The 14847-nt window shown below is 45.9% G+C and overlaps 5 non-coding genes across 5 annotated transcripts; all 5 read right to left on the bottom strand.

Annotated features, from left to right (window-relative positions):
• Positions 1-1884: 1884 nt before the first annotated feature.
• Positions 1885-1957, bottom strand: trnav-aac (transfer RNA valine (anticodon AAC)). The gene has a single exon. It is a non-coding gene; the product is annotated as a tRNA-Val (tRNA).
• Positions 1958-6604: 4647 nt separating this feature from the next.
• Positions 6605-6677, bottom strand: trnav-aac (transfer RNA valine (anticodon AAC)). The gene has a single exon. It is a non-coding gene; the product is annotated as a tRNA-Val (tRNA).
• A 907-nt stretch (positions 6678-7584) lies between these two features.
• Positions 7585-7657, bottom strand: trnar-acg (transfer RNA arginine (anticodon ACG)). Its single transcript has one exon. It is a non-coding gene; the product is annotated as a tRNA-Arg (tRNA).
• Positions 7658-11324: 3667 nt separating this feature from the next.
• Positions 11325-11397, bottom strand: trnav-aac (transfer RNA valine (anticodon AAC)). The gene has a single exon. It is a non-coding gene; the product is annotated as a tRNA-Val (tRNA).
• Positions 11398-12304: 907 nt separating this feature from the next.
• On the bottom strand, positions 12305-12377 carry trnar-acg (transfer RNA arginine (anticodon ACG)). The gene has a single exon. It is a non-coding gene; the product is annotated as a tRNA-Arg (tRNA).
• Positions 12378-14847: the final 2470 nt, after the last annotated feature.

Genomic DNA, 14847 nt, shown 5'->3' with positions numbered 1-14847 from the left:
TCAACCTCACTGTGTTGCTGCAGATTCTCATGGTTCGTCTGAGAGGCCATGTCACTTATTACAAGAAGACAGCCGTTTCTTTAAAACCGATGTCTCAACTTATAAAACAATCAGGAATCGAACTTTACAGACCTGAAGATAAGTTATGCTTGAAGTGGAAGTTAAATTGAGAAGGCAGGGCTTTCGAAAATAACCACAACCATACGGGTGCATGCATTTTGCTATTCCTCGTTGATGAAGACCAGTTACGAGATTGCGGCAATAGTCAGCAACAGACTAAACTGGAAGTACGAGATGTTTCTGCCCGGTTTCGAACTTTTCGCGTGTTAGGCGAATGTGATACCCACTACACTACAGAAACAGCTGGCAATCAACGGACGTGTACAATGTGCAACCTCACTGTGTTGCTGCAGATTCGCATGGTGAGGCTGAGAGGCTAGGCCACTTATTACAAGACGACTGCTGTTTCTTTCAAAAACAGATGTTTCAACATATAAAACCACGAGATGTAGAAATTAGATCGAACTTAACATGATCTGCGTTAACTTCACAGGGACGTGACCCATCTAATCCACAGAGCCAAAGTGGAGAATTGAACTGACTGGAGAGCTGCATCTTAACGCTGACCTCCCGGACCTCGGCCTCCTGAAATGTTCCAAAGAAGCTCAACAAACACTCGAGGAACAGCAGCGCATCTTTCCACTGGGCTCTATACAGCTTTCACACTCATAGTGTGTGCAACCGTCTCACACTGTAAATGCTGCCCCCATTCTGTGTGTCCTTCCATCGCAGATTTGGGTTTGAATCTTGTTTCCACTTCTTCTTTGTATCCGGGCGGTAGTTGTTGAGAGCTGGCACAGACACAGCGGCTGGAATGGCCTCATACTGTGGTGTAATTATTCTCTCATTCGATGCTCACCTCACTCTGTGGCCAGGGAACCCTAGGCCTTTTCTCATTTAATCTCTCCTGACTTGCACCCTGTCAGAGCGCTTTCCTGTTGTTCTGTTTGCTCCCACCAGGATTTGACTTGGTTAAAACGTCCGACATTTCTAACCCGTCCCGGTTTTAATGAAAGGTGATGGTGAAAGACAAGCTTTGTTGTCCTGTCGACAAATTCCGCCTGACTCGCTGAGTTGTTCCAGTGTTTTCCGCAGATGTTAGATCGACTTTCGATGGCAATAACAGCGTGCTTCTGTTACTTTCCCGGGGCTCGTTGGTCTAGGGGTATGACATTCACTTACCTCTATTGACTAATTCCAGTTGATTCAGGCAGCCCTCTGTATGTTTCATTTTATTCAGTTCAACAGCATCAGACTGTGTAATCTCTCTTCTCCCTCCACCATCTGTTTATTTCCATCAAGTTATTTTCATTCCTTCCATTGGTATGTTTTACGCTCAGCATTGCGCCCCTCCCCCCAGCCCATACCATCCTACCTGAGCAACCCTGTCGCCAATTGTTCGCTGACACACTGCTTACTTTGTTCTGCTATTAACACATTCTGATCTCTTGAGGCGCCACTATCAGCAACTTTGTTAGCCTTGATTAGCCTCATTTACATTCCCTTTTTCTTTCTGTCCGAGACTTTTTCGTCATTTTCCACCTATTGCTGACCACTCTATCGAGGCCCAATAGGGCACGCCAACCCCGCCCCATCCACATTTGTTTGAATCGATGTCTCAACTTATAAAACAATCAGGAATCGAACTTTACAGACCTGAAGATAAGTTATGTTTTGCTTGAAGTGTTCGTTAAATTGAGAATGCAGGGCTTTCGTAAATAACCACAACCAGACGGGTGCATGCATTTTGCTATTCCTCGTTGATGAAGACCAGTTACGAGATTGCGGCAATAGTCAGCAACAGACTAAACTGGAAATACGAGATGTTTCTGCCCGGTTTCGAACCGGGGACCTTTCGCGTGTTAGGCGAATGTTATAACCACTACACTACAGAAACAGCTGGCAATCAACGGACGTGTACAATGTGCAACCTCACTGTGTTGCTGCAGATTCGCATGGTGAGGCTGAGAGGCTAGGCCACTTATTACAAGACGACTGCTGTTTCTTTCAAAAACAGATGTTTCAACATATAAAACCACGAGATGTAGAAATTAGATCGAACTTAACATGATCTGCGTTAACTTCACAGGGACGTGACCCATCTAATCCACAGAGCCAAAGTGGAGAATTGAACTGACTGGAGAGCTGCATCTTAACGCTGACCTCCCGGACCTCGGCCTCCTGAAATGTTCCAAAGAAGCTCAACAAACACTCGAGGAACAGCAGCGCATCTTTCCACTGGGCTCAATACAGCTTTCACACTCATAGTGTGTGCAACCGTCTCACACTGTAAATGCTGCCCCCATTCTGTGTGTATTACCATCGCAGATTTGGGTTTGAATCTTGTTTCCACTTCGTCTTTGTATCCGGGCGGTAGTTGCTGAGAGCTGGCACAGACACAGCGGCTGGAATGGCCTCATACTGTGGTGTAATTATTCTCTCATTCGATGCTCACCTCACTCTGTGGCCAGGGAACCCAAGGCCTTTTCTCATTTAATCTCTCCTGACTTGCACCCTGTCAGAGCGCTTTCCTGTTATTCTGTTTGCTCCCACCGGGATTTGACTTGGTTAAAACGTCCGACATTTCTAACCCGTCCCGGTTTTAATGAAAAGTGATGGTGAAAGACGAGCTGTGTTGTCCTGTCGACAAATCCCGCCTGACTCGCTGAGTTGTTCCAGTATCTTCCGCAGATGTCGGATCAACTTTCGATACGAGAATTGAAGACGTTCTGCTCACTTTGCTCTGCATCAAGAATCAGCCGTCCCACCCAGTGAGTTAAAGCGCACGCCAAAAGTTCGAATTCCGAGCCAGCAAGGAGTCGAACCTGGAATCTCCTGATTCGTACTCAGACGCGTTATTCATTGCGCCACTGGCCCAGCCGGGAGCATGCATTTTGCTATTCCTTATTGAGCCTCTGTGGCGCATTCGGCGGGATTCATTCACATTGTGTTTCCTTTGAGAAGCTGAGCTCACACAGCAGGGAACCAATACGTTCCCGAGACAATCAAGACATTTTCTAAAAGCTTGTCTATGTGTGGATATTCACTTACTTCTATTGACTTATGCCAGTAGATTCAGGCAGCTCTCTGTATGTTTCATTTTATTCAGTTCAACAACATCAGACTGTGTAACCTCTCTTCCCCCTCCACCATCTGCTTCTTCCCCCTCCACCATCTGTATCCATCATCTTATTTTAATTCCTTGCATTGATATGTTTTACCCTCAGCATTGCCCCCCTCCCCAGCCCATACCATCCTACTTGAGCAATCTGATCCCTGTCGCCAATTGTTCGCTGACACACTGCTTACTTTCTGCGATTAACACATTCTGATCTCTTGAGGCGCCACTATCAGCACCTTGATTAGCCTCATTTACATTCCCTTTTTCTTTCTGTCCGAGACATTTTCGTCATTTTCCACCTATTGCTGACCACTCTATCGAGGCCCAATAGGGCACGCCAACCCCGCCCCATCCACATTAGTCTGAATCTGACCCCATTTCCAGTTCTCCAGCTTTGACAAAGAGTCACCCAGGCGCGGAACGACCGCTGCCATCTCGCTCCACAGAGGCTGTCAGTCCTGCTGAGATTGTCCAGTATGTTCTGTTTTTGTTTCAGAATGAAGCATCCGCAGTAAGTTGCGTTTGTCGTTCATTTAGACATGTTTGAGATGGTGAATAAGTATGTTTATCTGCATTTGTAAATGCATGAAATTCTGTTGTGGATGAACTAGCTCCGAATATCCAAAATAAGAAGGTCATTTTCTTCTCATTGCCTGTCGAAAGTTCAGTGCTTGTGACTTAATGTGGAATTTATTTTAGTGGCTCATGAGAGACTAATCCTCATAATCCTCGAACATACGAGATGGGGGAACAAAAGTACTTTGTGCAAACATTTCTCACACAACAAGAGAAGCACTTGATGTTTCTACCCGGTATGGCCTCGGGGACCTTTCGCATGTTAGGGGAATGTGCTAACCACTACACGACAGAAACCGCTGGCGGTGCAGTAATCAATGCACTTGTGCAATGTTCAACCTCACTGTGTTGCTGCAGATTCTCATGGTTCGTCTGAGAGGCCATGTCACTTATTACAAGAAGACAGCCGTTTCTTTAAAACCGATGTCTCAACTTATAAAACAATCAGGAATCGAACTTTACAGACCTGAAGATAAGTTATGCTTGAAGTGGAAGTTAAATTGAGAAGGCAGGGCTTTCGAAAATAACCACAACCATACGGGTGCATGCATTTTTGCTATTCCTCGTTGATGAAGACCAGTTACGAGATTGCGGCAATAGTCAGCAACAGACTAAACTGGAAGTACGAGATGTTTCTGCCCGGTTTCGAACTTTTCGCGTGTTAGGCGAATGTGATACCCACTACACTACAGAAACAGCTGGCAATCAACGGACGTGTACAATGTGCAACCTCACTGTGTTGCTGCAGATTCGCATGGTGAGGCTGAGAGGCTAGGCCACTTATTACAAGACGACTGCTGTTTCTTTCAAAAACAGATGTTTCAACATATAAAACCACGAGATGTAGAAATTAGATCGAACTTAACATGATCTGCGTTAACTTCACAGGGACGTGACCCATCTAATCCACAGAGCCAAAGTGGAGAATTGAACTGACTGGAGAGCTGCATCTTAACGCTGACCTTCCGGACCTCGGCCTCCTGAAATGTTCCAAAGAAGCTCAACAAACACTCGAGGAACAGCAGCGCATCTTTCCACTGGGCTCAATACAGCTTTCACACTCATAGTGTGTGCAACCGTCTCACACTGTAAATGCTGCCCCCATTCTGTGTGTCCTTCCATCGCAGATTTGGGTTTGAATCTTGTTTCCACTTCTTCTTTGTATCCGGGCGGTAGTTGTTGAGAGCTGGCACAGACACAGCGGCTGGAATGGCCTCATACTGTGGTGTAATTATTCTCTCATTCGATGCTCACCTCACTCTGTGGCCAGGGAACCCTAGGCCTTTTCTCATTTAATCTCTCCTGACTTGCACCCTGTCAGAGCGCTTTCCTGTTGTTCTGTTTGCTCCCACCAGGATTTGACTTGGTTAAAACGTCCGACATTTCTAACCCGTCCCGGTTTTAATGAAAGGTGATGGTGAAAGACAAGCTTTGTTGTCCTGTCGACAAATTCCGCCTGACTCGCTGAGTTGTTCCAGTGTTTTCCACAGATGTTAGATCGACTTTCGATGGCAATAACAGCGTGCTTCTGTTACTTTCCCGGGGCTCGTTGGTCTAGGGGTATGACATTCACTTACCTCTATTGACTAATTCCAGTTGATTCAGGCAGCCCTCTGTATGTTTCATTTTATTCAGTTCAACAGCATCAGACTGTGTAATCTCTCTTCTCCCTCCACCATCTGTTTATTTCCATCAAGTTATTTTCATTCCTTCCATTGGTATGTTTTACCCTCAGCATTGCGCCCCTCCCCCCAGCCCATACCATCCTACTTGAGCAACCCTGTCGCCAATTGTTCGCTGACACACTGCTTACTTTGTTCTGCTATTAACACATTCTGATCTCTTGAGGCGCCACTATCAGCAACTTTGTTAGCCTTGATTAGCCTCATTTACATTCCCTTTTTCTTTCTGTCCGAGACTTTTTCGTCATTTTCCACCTATTGCTGACCACTCTATCGAGGCCCAATAGGGCACGCCAACCCCGCCCCATCCACATTTGTCTGAATCTGACCCCATTTCCAGTTCTCCAGCTTTGACAAAGAGTCACCCAGGCCCGGAACGACCGCTGCCATCTCGCTCCACAGAGGCCGTCAGTCCTGCTGAGATTGTCCAGTATGTTCTGTTTTTGTTTCAGAATGAAGCATCCGCAGTAAGTTGCATTTGTCGTTCATTTAGACATGTTTGAGATGGTGAATAAGTATGTTTATCTGCATTAGTAAATGCATGAAATTCTGTTGTGGATGAACTAGCTCCGCATATCCAAAATAAGAAGGTCCTTTTCTTCTCATTGCCTGTCGAAAATTCAGTGCTTGTGACTTAATGTGGAATTTATTTTAGTGGCTCATGAGAGACTAATCCTCATAATCCTAGAACATACGAGATGGGGAACACAAGTACTTTGTGCAAACATTCCTCACACAACATGAGAAGCACTTGATGTTTCTACCCGGTATGGCCCCGGGGACCTTTCGCATGTTAGGGGAATGTGCTAACCACTACACTACAGAAACCGCTGGCGGTGCAGTAATCAATGGACTTGTGCAATGTTCAACCTCACTGTGTTGCTGCAGATTCTCATGGTTCGTCTGAGAGGCCATGTCACTTATTACAAGAAGACAGCCGTTTCTTTAAAACCGATGTCTCAACTTATAAAACAATCAGGAATCGAAATTTACAGACCTGAAGATAAGTTATGTTTTGCTTGAAGTGGAAGTTAAATTGAGAACGCAGGGCTTTCGTAAATAACCACAACCAGACGGGTGCATGGATTTTGCTATTCCTCGTTGATGAAGACCAGTTACGAGATTGCGGCAATAGTCAGCAACAGACTAAACTGGAAATACGAGATGTTTCTGACCGGTTTCGAACCGGGGACTTTTCGCGCGTTAGGCGAATGTGATAACCACTACACTACAGAAACAGCTGGCAATCAACGGACGTGTACAATGTGCAACCTCACTGTGTTGCTGCAGATTCGCATGGTGAGGCTGAGAGGCTAGGCCACTTATTACAAGACGACTGCTGTTTCTTTCAAAAACAGATGTTTCAACATATAAAACCACGAGATGTAGAAATTAGATCGAACTTAACATGATCTGCGTTAACTTCACAGGGACGTGACCCATCTAATCCACAGAGCCAAAGTGGAGAATTGAACTGACTGGAGAGCTGCATCTTAACGCTGACCTTCCGGACCTCGGCCTCCTGAAATGTTCCAAAGAAGCTCAACAAACACTCGAGGAACAGCAGCGCATCTTTCCACTGGGCTCAATACAGCTTTCACACTCATAGTGTGTGCAACCGTCTCACACTGTAAATGCTGCCCCCATTCTGTGTGTAGTACCATCGCAGATTTGGGTTTGAATCTTGTTTCCACTTCGTCTTTGTATCCGGGCGGTAGTTGCTGAGAGCTGGCACAGACACAGCGGCTGGAATGGCCTCATACTGTGGTGTACTTATTCTCTCATTCGATGCTCACCTCACTCTGTGGCCAGGGAACCCTCGGCCTTTTCTCATTTCATCTCTCCTGACTTGCACCCTGTCAGAGCGCTTTCCTGTTATTCTGTTTGCTCCCACCGGGATTTGACTTGGTTAAAACGTCCGACATTTCTAACCCGTCCCGGTTTTAATGAAAAGTGACGGTGAAAGACGAGCTGTGTTGTCCTGTCGACAAATCCCGCCTGACTCGCTGAGTTGTTCCAGTATCTTCCGCAGATGTCGGATCAATTTTCGATACGAGAATTGAAGACGTTCTGCTCACTTTGCTCTGCATCAAGAATCAGCTGTCCCACCCAGTGAGTTAAAGCGCACGCCAAAAGTTCGAATTCCGAGCCAGCCAGGAGTCGAACCTGGAATCTCCTGATTCGTAGTCAGACGCGTTATCCATTGCGCCACTGGCCCAGCCGGGTGCATGCGTTTTGCTATTCCTTATTGAGCCTCTGTGGCGCATTCGGCGGGATTCATTCACATTGGGTTTCCTTTGAGAAGCTGAGCTCACACAGCAGGGAACCAATACGTTCCCGAGACAATCAAGACATTTTCTAAAAGCTTGTCTATGTGTGGATATTCACTTACTTCTATTGACTTATTCCAGTAGATTCAGGCAGCTCTCTGTATGTTTCATTTTATTCAGTTCAACAACATCAGACTGTGTAACCTCTCTTCCCCCTCCACCATCTGCTTCTTCCCCCTCCACCATCTGTATCCATCATCTTATTTTAATTCCTTGCATTGATATGTTTTACCCTCAGCATTGCCCCCCTCCCCCAGCCCATACCATCCTACTTGAGCAATCTGATCCCTGTCGCCAATTGTTCGCTGACACACTGCTTACTTTCTGCGATTAACACATTCTGATCTCTTGAGGCGCCACTATCAGCACCTTGATTAGCCTCATTTACATTCCCTTTTTCTTTCTGTCCGAGACATTTTCGTCATTTTCCACCTATTGCTGACCACTCTATCGAGGCCCAATAGGGCACGCCAACCCCGCCCCATCCACATTAGTCTGAATCTGACCCCATTTCCAGTTCTCCAGCTTTGACAAAGAGTCACCCAGGCCCGGAACGACCGCTGCCATCTCGCTCCACAGAGGCTGTCAGTCCTGCTGAGATTGTCCAGTATGTTCTGTTTTTGTTTCAGAATGAAGCATCCGCAGTAAGTTGCGTTTGTCGTTCATTTAGACATGTTTGAGATGGTGAATAAGTATGTTTATCTGCATTTGTAAATGCATGAAATTCTGTTGTGGATGAACTAGCTCCGAATATCCAAAATAAGAAGGTCATTTTCTTCTCATTGCCTGTCGAAAGTTCAGTGCTTGTGACTTAATGTGGAATTTATTTTAGTGGCTCATGAGAGACTAATCCTCATAATCCTCGAACATACGAGATGGGGGAACAAAAGTACTTTGTGCAAACATTACTCACACAACATGAGAAGCACTTGATGTTTCTACCCGGTATGGCCTCGGGGACCTTTCGCATGTTAGGGGAATGTGCTAACCACTACACGACAGAAACCGCTGGCGGTGCAGTAATCAATGCACTTGTGCAATGTTCAACCTCACTGTGTTGCTGCAGATTCTCATGGTTCGTCTGAGAGGCCATGTCACTTATTACAAGAAGACAGCCGTTTCTTTAAAACCGATGTCTCAACTTATAAAACAATCAGGAATCGAACTTTACAGACCTGAAGATAAGTTATGCTTGAAGTGGAAGTTAAATTGAGAAGGCAGGGCTTTCGAAAATAACCACAACCATACGGGTGCATGCATTTTGCTATTCCTCGTTGATGAAGACCAGTTACGAGATTGCGGCAATAGTCAGCAACAGACTAAACTGGAAGTACGAGATGTTTCTGCCCGGTTTCGAACTTTTCGCGTGTTAGGCGAATGTGATACCCACTACACTACAGAAACAGCTGGCAATCAACGGACGTGTACAATGTGCAACCTCACTGTGTTGCTGCAGATTCGCATGGTGAGGCTGAGAGGCGAGGCCACTTATTACAAGACGACTGCTGTTTCTTTCAAAAACAGATGTTTCAACATATAAAACCACGAGATGTAGAAATTAGATCGAACTTAACATGATCTGCGTTAACTTCACAGGGACGTGACCCATCTAATCCACAGAGCCAAAGTGGAGATTTGAACTGACTGGAGAGCTGCATCTTAACGCTGACCTCCCGGACCTCGCCCTCCTGAAATGTTCCAAAGAAGCTCAACAAACACTCGAGGAACAGCAGCGCATCTTTCCACTGGGCTCAATACAGCTTTCACATTCATAGTGTGTGCAACAGTCTCACACTGTGAATGCTGCCCTCATTCTGTGTGTCCTTCCATCGCAGATTTGGGTTTGAATCTTGTTTCCACTTCTTCTTTGTATCCGGGCGGTAGTTGTTGAGAGCTGGCACAGACACAGCGGCTGGAATGGCCTCATACTGTGGTGTAATTATTCTCTCATTCGATGCTCACCTCACTCTGTGGCCAGGGAACCCTAGGCCTTTTCTCATTTAATCTCTCCTGACTTGCACCCTGTCAGAGCGCTTTCCTGTTGTTCTGTTTGCTCCCACCAGGATTTGACTTGGTTAAAACGTCCGACATTTCTAACCCGTCCCGGTTTTAATGAAAGGTGATGGTGAAAGACAAGCTTTGTTGTCCTGTCGACAAATTCCGCCTGACTCGCTGAGTTGTTCCAGTGTTTTCCGCAGATGTTAGATCGACTTTCGATGGCAATAACAGCGTGCTTCTGTTACTTTCCCGGGGCTCGTTGGTCTAGGGGTATGACATTCACTTACCTCTATTGACTAATTCCAGTTGATTCAGGCAGCCCTCTGTATGTTTCATTTTATTCAGTTCAACAGCATCAGACTGTGTAATCTCTCTTCTCCCTCCACCATCTGTTTATTTCCATCAAGTTATTTTCATTCCTTCCATTGGTATGTTTTACCCTCAGCATTGCGCCCCTCCCCCCAGCCCATACCATCCTACTTGAGCAACCCTGTCGCCAATTGTTCGCTGACACACTGCTTACTTTGTTCTGCTATTAACACATTCTGATCTCTTGAGGCGCCACTATCAGCAACTTTGTTAGCCTTGATTAGCCTCATTTACATTCCCTTTTTCTTTCTGTCCGAGACTTTTTCGTCATTTTCCACCTATTGCTGACCACTCTATCGAGGCCCAATAGGGCACGCCAACCCCGCCCCATCCACATTTGTCTGAATCTGACCCCATTTCCAGTTCTCCAGCTTTGACAAAGAGTCACCCAGGCCCGGAACGACCGCTGCCATCTCGCTCCACAGAGGCCGTCAGTCCTGCTGAGATTGTCCAGTATGTTCTGTTTTTGTTTCAGAATGAAGCATCCGCAGTAAGTTGCATTTGTCGTTCATTTAGACATGTTTGACATGGTGAATAAGTAGGTTTATCTGCATTAGTAAATGCATGAAATTCTGTTGTGGATGAACTAGCTCCGCATATCCAAAATAAGAAGGTCCTTTTCTTCTCATTGCCTGTCGAAAATTCAGTGCTTGTGACTTAATGTGGAATTTATTTTAGTGGCTCATGAGAGACTAATCCTCATAATCCTAGAACATACGAGATGGGGAACACAAGTACTTTGTGCAAACATTCCTCACACAACATGAGAAGCACTTGATGTTTCCACCCGGTATGGCCCCGGGGACCTTTCGCATGTTAGGGGAATGTGCTAACCACTACACTACAGAAACCGCTGGCGGTGCAGTAATCAATGGACTTGTGCAATGTTCAACCTCACTGTGTTGCTGCAGATTCTCATGGTTCGTCTGAGAGGCCATGTCACTTATTACAAGAAGACAGCCGTTTCTTTAAAACCGATGTCTCAACTTATAAAACAATCAGGAATCGAACTTTACAGACCTGAAGATAAGTTATGTTTTGCTTGAAGTGGAAGTTAAATTGAGAATGCAGGGCTTTCGTAAATAACCACAACCAGACGGGTGCATGCATTTTGCTATTCCTCGTTGATGAAGACCAGTTACGAGATTGCGGCAATAGTCAGCAACAGACTAAACTGGAAATACGAGATGTTTCTCCCCGGTTCCGAACCGGGGACCTTTCGCATGTTAGGCGAATGTGATAACCACTACACTACAGAAACAGCTGGCAATCAACGGACGTGTACAATGTGCAACCTCACTGTGTTGCTGCAGATTCGCATGGTGAGGCTGAGAGGCTAAGCCACTTATTACAAGACGACTGCTGTTTCTTTCAAAAACAGATGTTTCAACATATAAAACCACGAGATGTAGAAATTAGATCGAACTTAACATGATCTGCGTTAACTTCACAGGGACGTGACCCATCTAATCCACAGAGCCAAAGTGGAGAATTGAACTGACTGGAGAGCTGCATCTTAACGCTGACCTTCCGGACCTCGGCCTCCTGAAATGTTCCAAAGAAGCTCAACAAACACTCGAGGAACAGCAGCGCATCTTTCCACTGGGCTCAATACAGCTTTCACACTCATAGTGTGTGCAACCGTCTCACACTGTAAATGCTGCCCCCATTCTGTGTGTACTACCATCGCAGATTTGGGTTTGAATCTTGTTTCCACTTCGTCTTTGTATCCGGGCGGTAGTTGCTGAGAGCTGGCACAGACACAGCGGCTGGAATGGCCTCATACTGTGGTGTAATTATTCTCTCATTCGATGCTCACCTCACTCTGTGGCCAGGGAACCCTAGGCCTTTTCTCATTTCATCTCTCCTGACTTGCACCCTGTCAGAGCGCTTTCCTGTTATTCTGTTTGCTCCCACCGGGATTTGACTTGGTTAAAAAGTCCGACATTTCTAACCCGTCCCGGTTTTAATGAAAAGTGATGGTGAAAGACGAGCTGTGTTGTCCTGTCGACAAATGCCGCCTGACTCGCTGAGTTGTTCCGGTATCTTCCGCAGATGTCGGATCAACTTTCGATACGAGAATTGAAGACGTTCTGCTCACTTTGCTCTGCATCAAGAATCAGCTGTCCCACCCAGTGAGTTAAAGCGCACGCCAAAAGTTCGAATTCCGAGCCAGCCAGGAGTCGAACCTGAAATCTCCTGATTCGTAGTCAGACGCGTTATCCATTGCGCCACTGGCCCAGCCGGGTGCATGCATTTTGCTATTCCTTATTGAGCCTCTGTGGCGCATTCGGCGGGATTCATTCACATTGGGTTTCCTTTGAGAAGCTGAGCTCACACAGCAGGGAAGCAATACGTTCCCGAGACAATCAAGACATTTTCTAAAAGCTTGTCTATGTGTGGATATTCACTTACTTCTATTGACTTATTCCAGTAGATTCAGGCAGCTCTCTGTATGTTTCATTTTATTCAGTTCAACAACATCAGACTGTGTAACCTCTCTTCCCCCTCCACCATCTGCTTCTTCCCCCTCCACCATCTGTATCCATCATCTTATTTTAATTCCTTGCATTGATATGTTTTACCCTCAGCATTGCCCCCCTCCCCCAGCCCATACCATCCTACTTGAGCAATCTGATCCCTGTCGCCAATTGTTCGCTGACACACTGCTTACTTTCTGCGATTAACACATTCTGATCTCTTGAGGCGCCACTATCAGCACCTTGATTAGCCTCATTTACATTCCCTTTTTCTTTCTGTCCGAGACATTTTCGTCATTTTCCACCTATTGCTGACCACTCTATCGAGGCCCAATAGGGCACGCCAACCCCGCCCCATCCACATTAGTCTGAATCTGACCCCATTTCCAGTTCTCCAGCTTTGACAAAGAGTCACCCAGGCCCGGAACGACCGCTGCCATCTCGCTCCACAGAGGCTGTCAGTCCTGCTGAGATTGTCCAGTATGTTCTGTTTTTGTTTCAGAATGAAGCATCCGCAGTAAGTTGCGTTTGTCGTTCATTTAGACATGTTTGAGATGGTGAATAAGTATGTTTATCTGCATTTGTAAATGCATGAAATTCTGTTGTGGATGAACTAGCTCCGAATATCCAAAATAAGAAGGTCATTTTCTTCTCATTGCCTGTCGAAAGTTCAGTGCTTGTGACTTAATGTGGAATTTATTTTAGTGGCTCATGAGAGACTAATCCTCATAATCCTCGAACATACGAGATGGGGGAACAAAAGTACTTTGTGCAAACATTACTCACACAACATGAGAAGCACTTGATGTTTCTACCCGGTATGGCCTCGGGGACCTTTCGCATGTTAGGGGAATGTGCTAACCACTACACGACAGAAACCGCTGGCGGTGCAGTAAACAATGCACTTGTGCAATGTTCAACCTCACTGTGTTGCTGCAGATTCTCATGGTTCGTCTGAGAGGCCATGTCACTTATTACAAGAAGACAGCCGTTTCTTTAAAACCGATGTCTCAACTTATAAAACAATCAGGAATCGAACTTTACAGACCTGAAGATAAGTTATGCTTGAAGTGGAAGTTAAATTGAGAAGGCAGGGCTTTCGAAAATAACCACAACCATACGGGTGCATGCATTTTGCTATTCCTCGTTGATGAAGACCAGTTACGAGATTGCGGCAATAGTCAGCAACAGACTAAACTGGAAGTACGAGATGTTTCTGCCCGGTTTCGAACTTTTCGCGTGTTAGGCGAATGTGATACCCACTACACTACAGAAACAGCTGGCAATCAACGGACGTGTACAATGTGCAACCTCACTGTGTTGCTGCAGATTCGCATGGTGAGGCTGAGAGGCTAGGCCACTTATTACAAGACGACTGCTGTTTCTTTCAAAAACAGATGTTTCAACATATAAAACCACGAGATGTAGAAATTAGATCGAACTTAACATGATCTGCGTTAACTTCACAGGGACGTGACCCATCTAATCCACAGAGCCAAAGTGGAGAATTGAACTGACTGGAGAGCTGCATCTTAACGCTGACCTCCCGGACCTCGCCCTCCTGAAATGTTCCAAAGAAGCTCAACAAACACTCGAGGAACAGCAGCGCATCTTTCCACTGGGCTCAATACAGCTTTCACACTCATAGTGTGTGCAACAGTCTCACACTGTAAATGCTGCCCCCATTCTGTGTGTCCTTCCATCGCAGATTTGGGTTTGAATCTTGTTTCCACTTCTTCTTTGTATCCGGGCGGTAGTTGTTGAGAGCTGGCACAGACACAGCGGCTGGAATGGCCTCATACTGTGGTGTAATTATTCTCTCATTCGATGCTCACCTTACTCTGTGGCCAGGGAACCCTAGGCCTTTTCTCATTTAATCTCTCCTGACTTGCACCCTGTCAGAGCGCTTTCCTGTTGTTCTGTTTGCTCCCACCAGGATTTCACTTGGTTAAAACGTCCGACATTTCTAACCCGTCCCGGTTTTAATGAAAGGTGATGGTGAAAGACAAGCTTTGTTGTCCTGTCGACAAATTCCGCCTGACTCGCTGAGTTGTTCCAGTGTTTTCCGCAGATGTTAGATCGACTTTCGATGGCAATAACAGCGTGCTTCTGTTACTTTCCCGGGGCTCGTTGGTCTAGGGGTATGACATTCACTTACCTCTATTGACTAATTCCAGTTGATTCAGGCAGCCCTCTGTATGTTTCATTTTATTCAGTTCAACAGCATCAGA

Source organism: Scyliorhinus torazame, chromosome 5, assembly GCF_047496885.1.
Source record: "Scyliorhinus torazame isolate Kashiwa2021f chromosome 5, sScyTor2.1, whole genome shotgun sequence".
Taxonomy (NCBI): Eukaryota; Metazoa; Chordata; class Chondrichthyes; order Carcharhiniformes; family Scyliorhinidae; genus Scyliorhinus; species Scyliorhinus torazame.
Note: the sequence above shows the minus strand (reverse complement) of the source record. Positions and strands in the feature narration are given on the sequence as shown.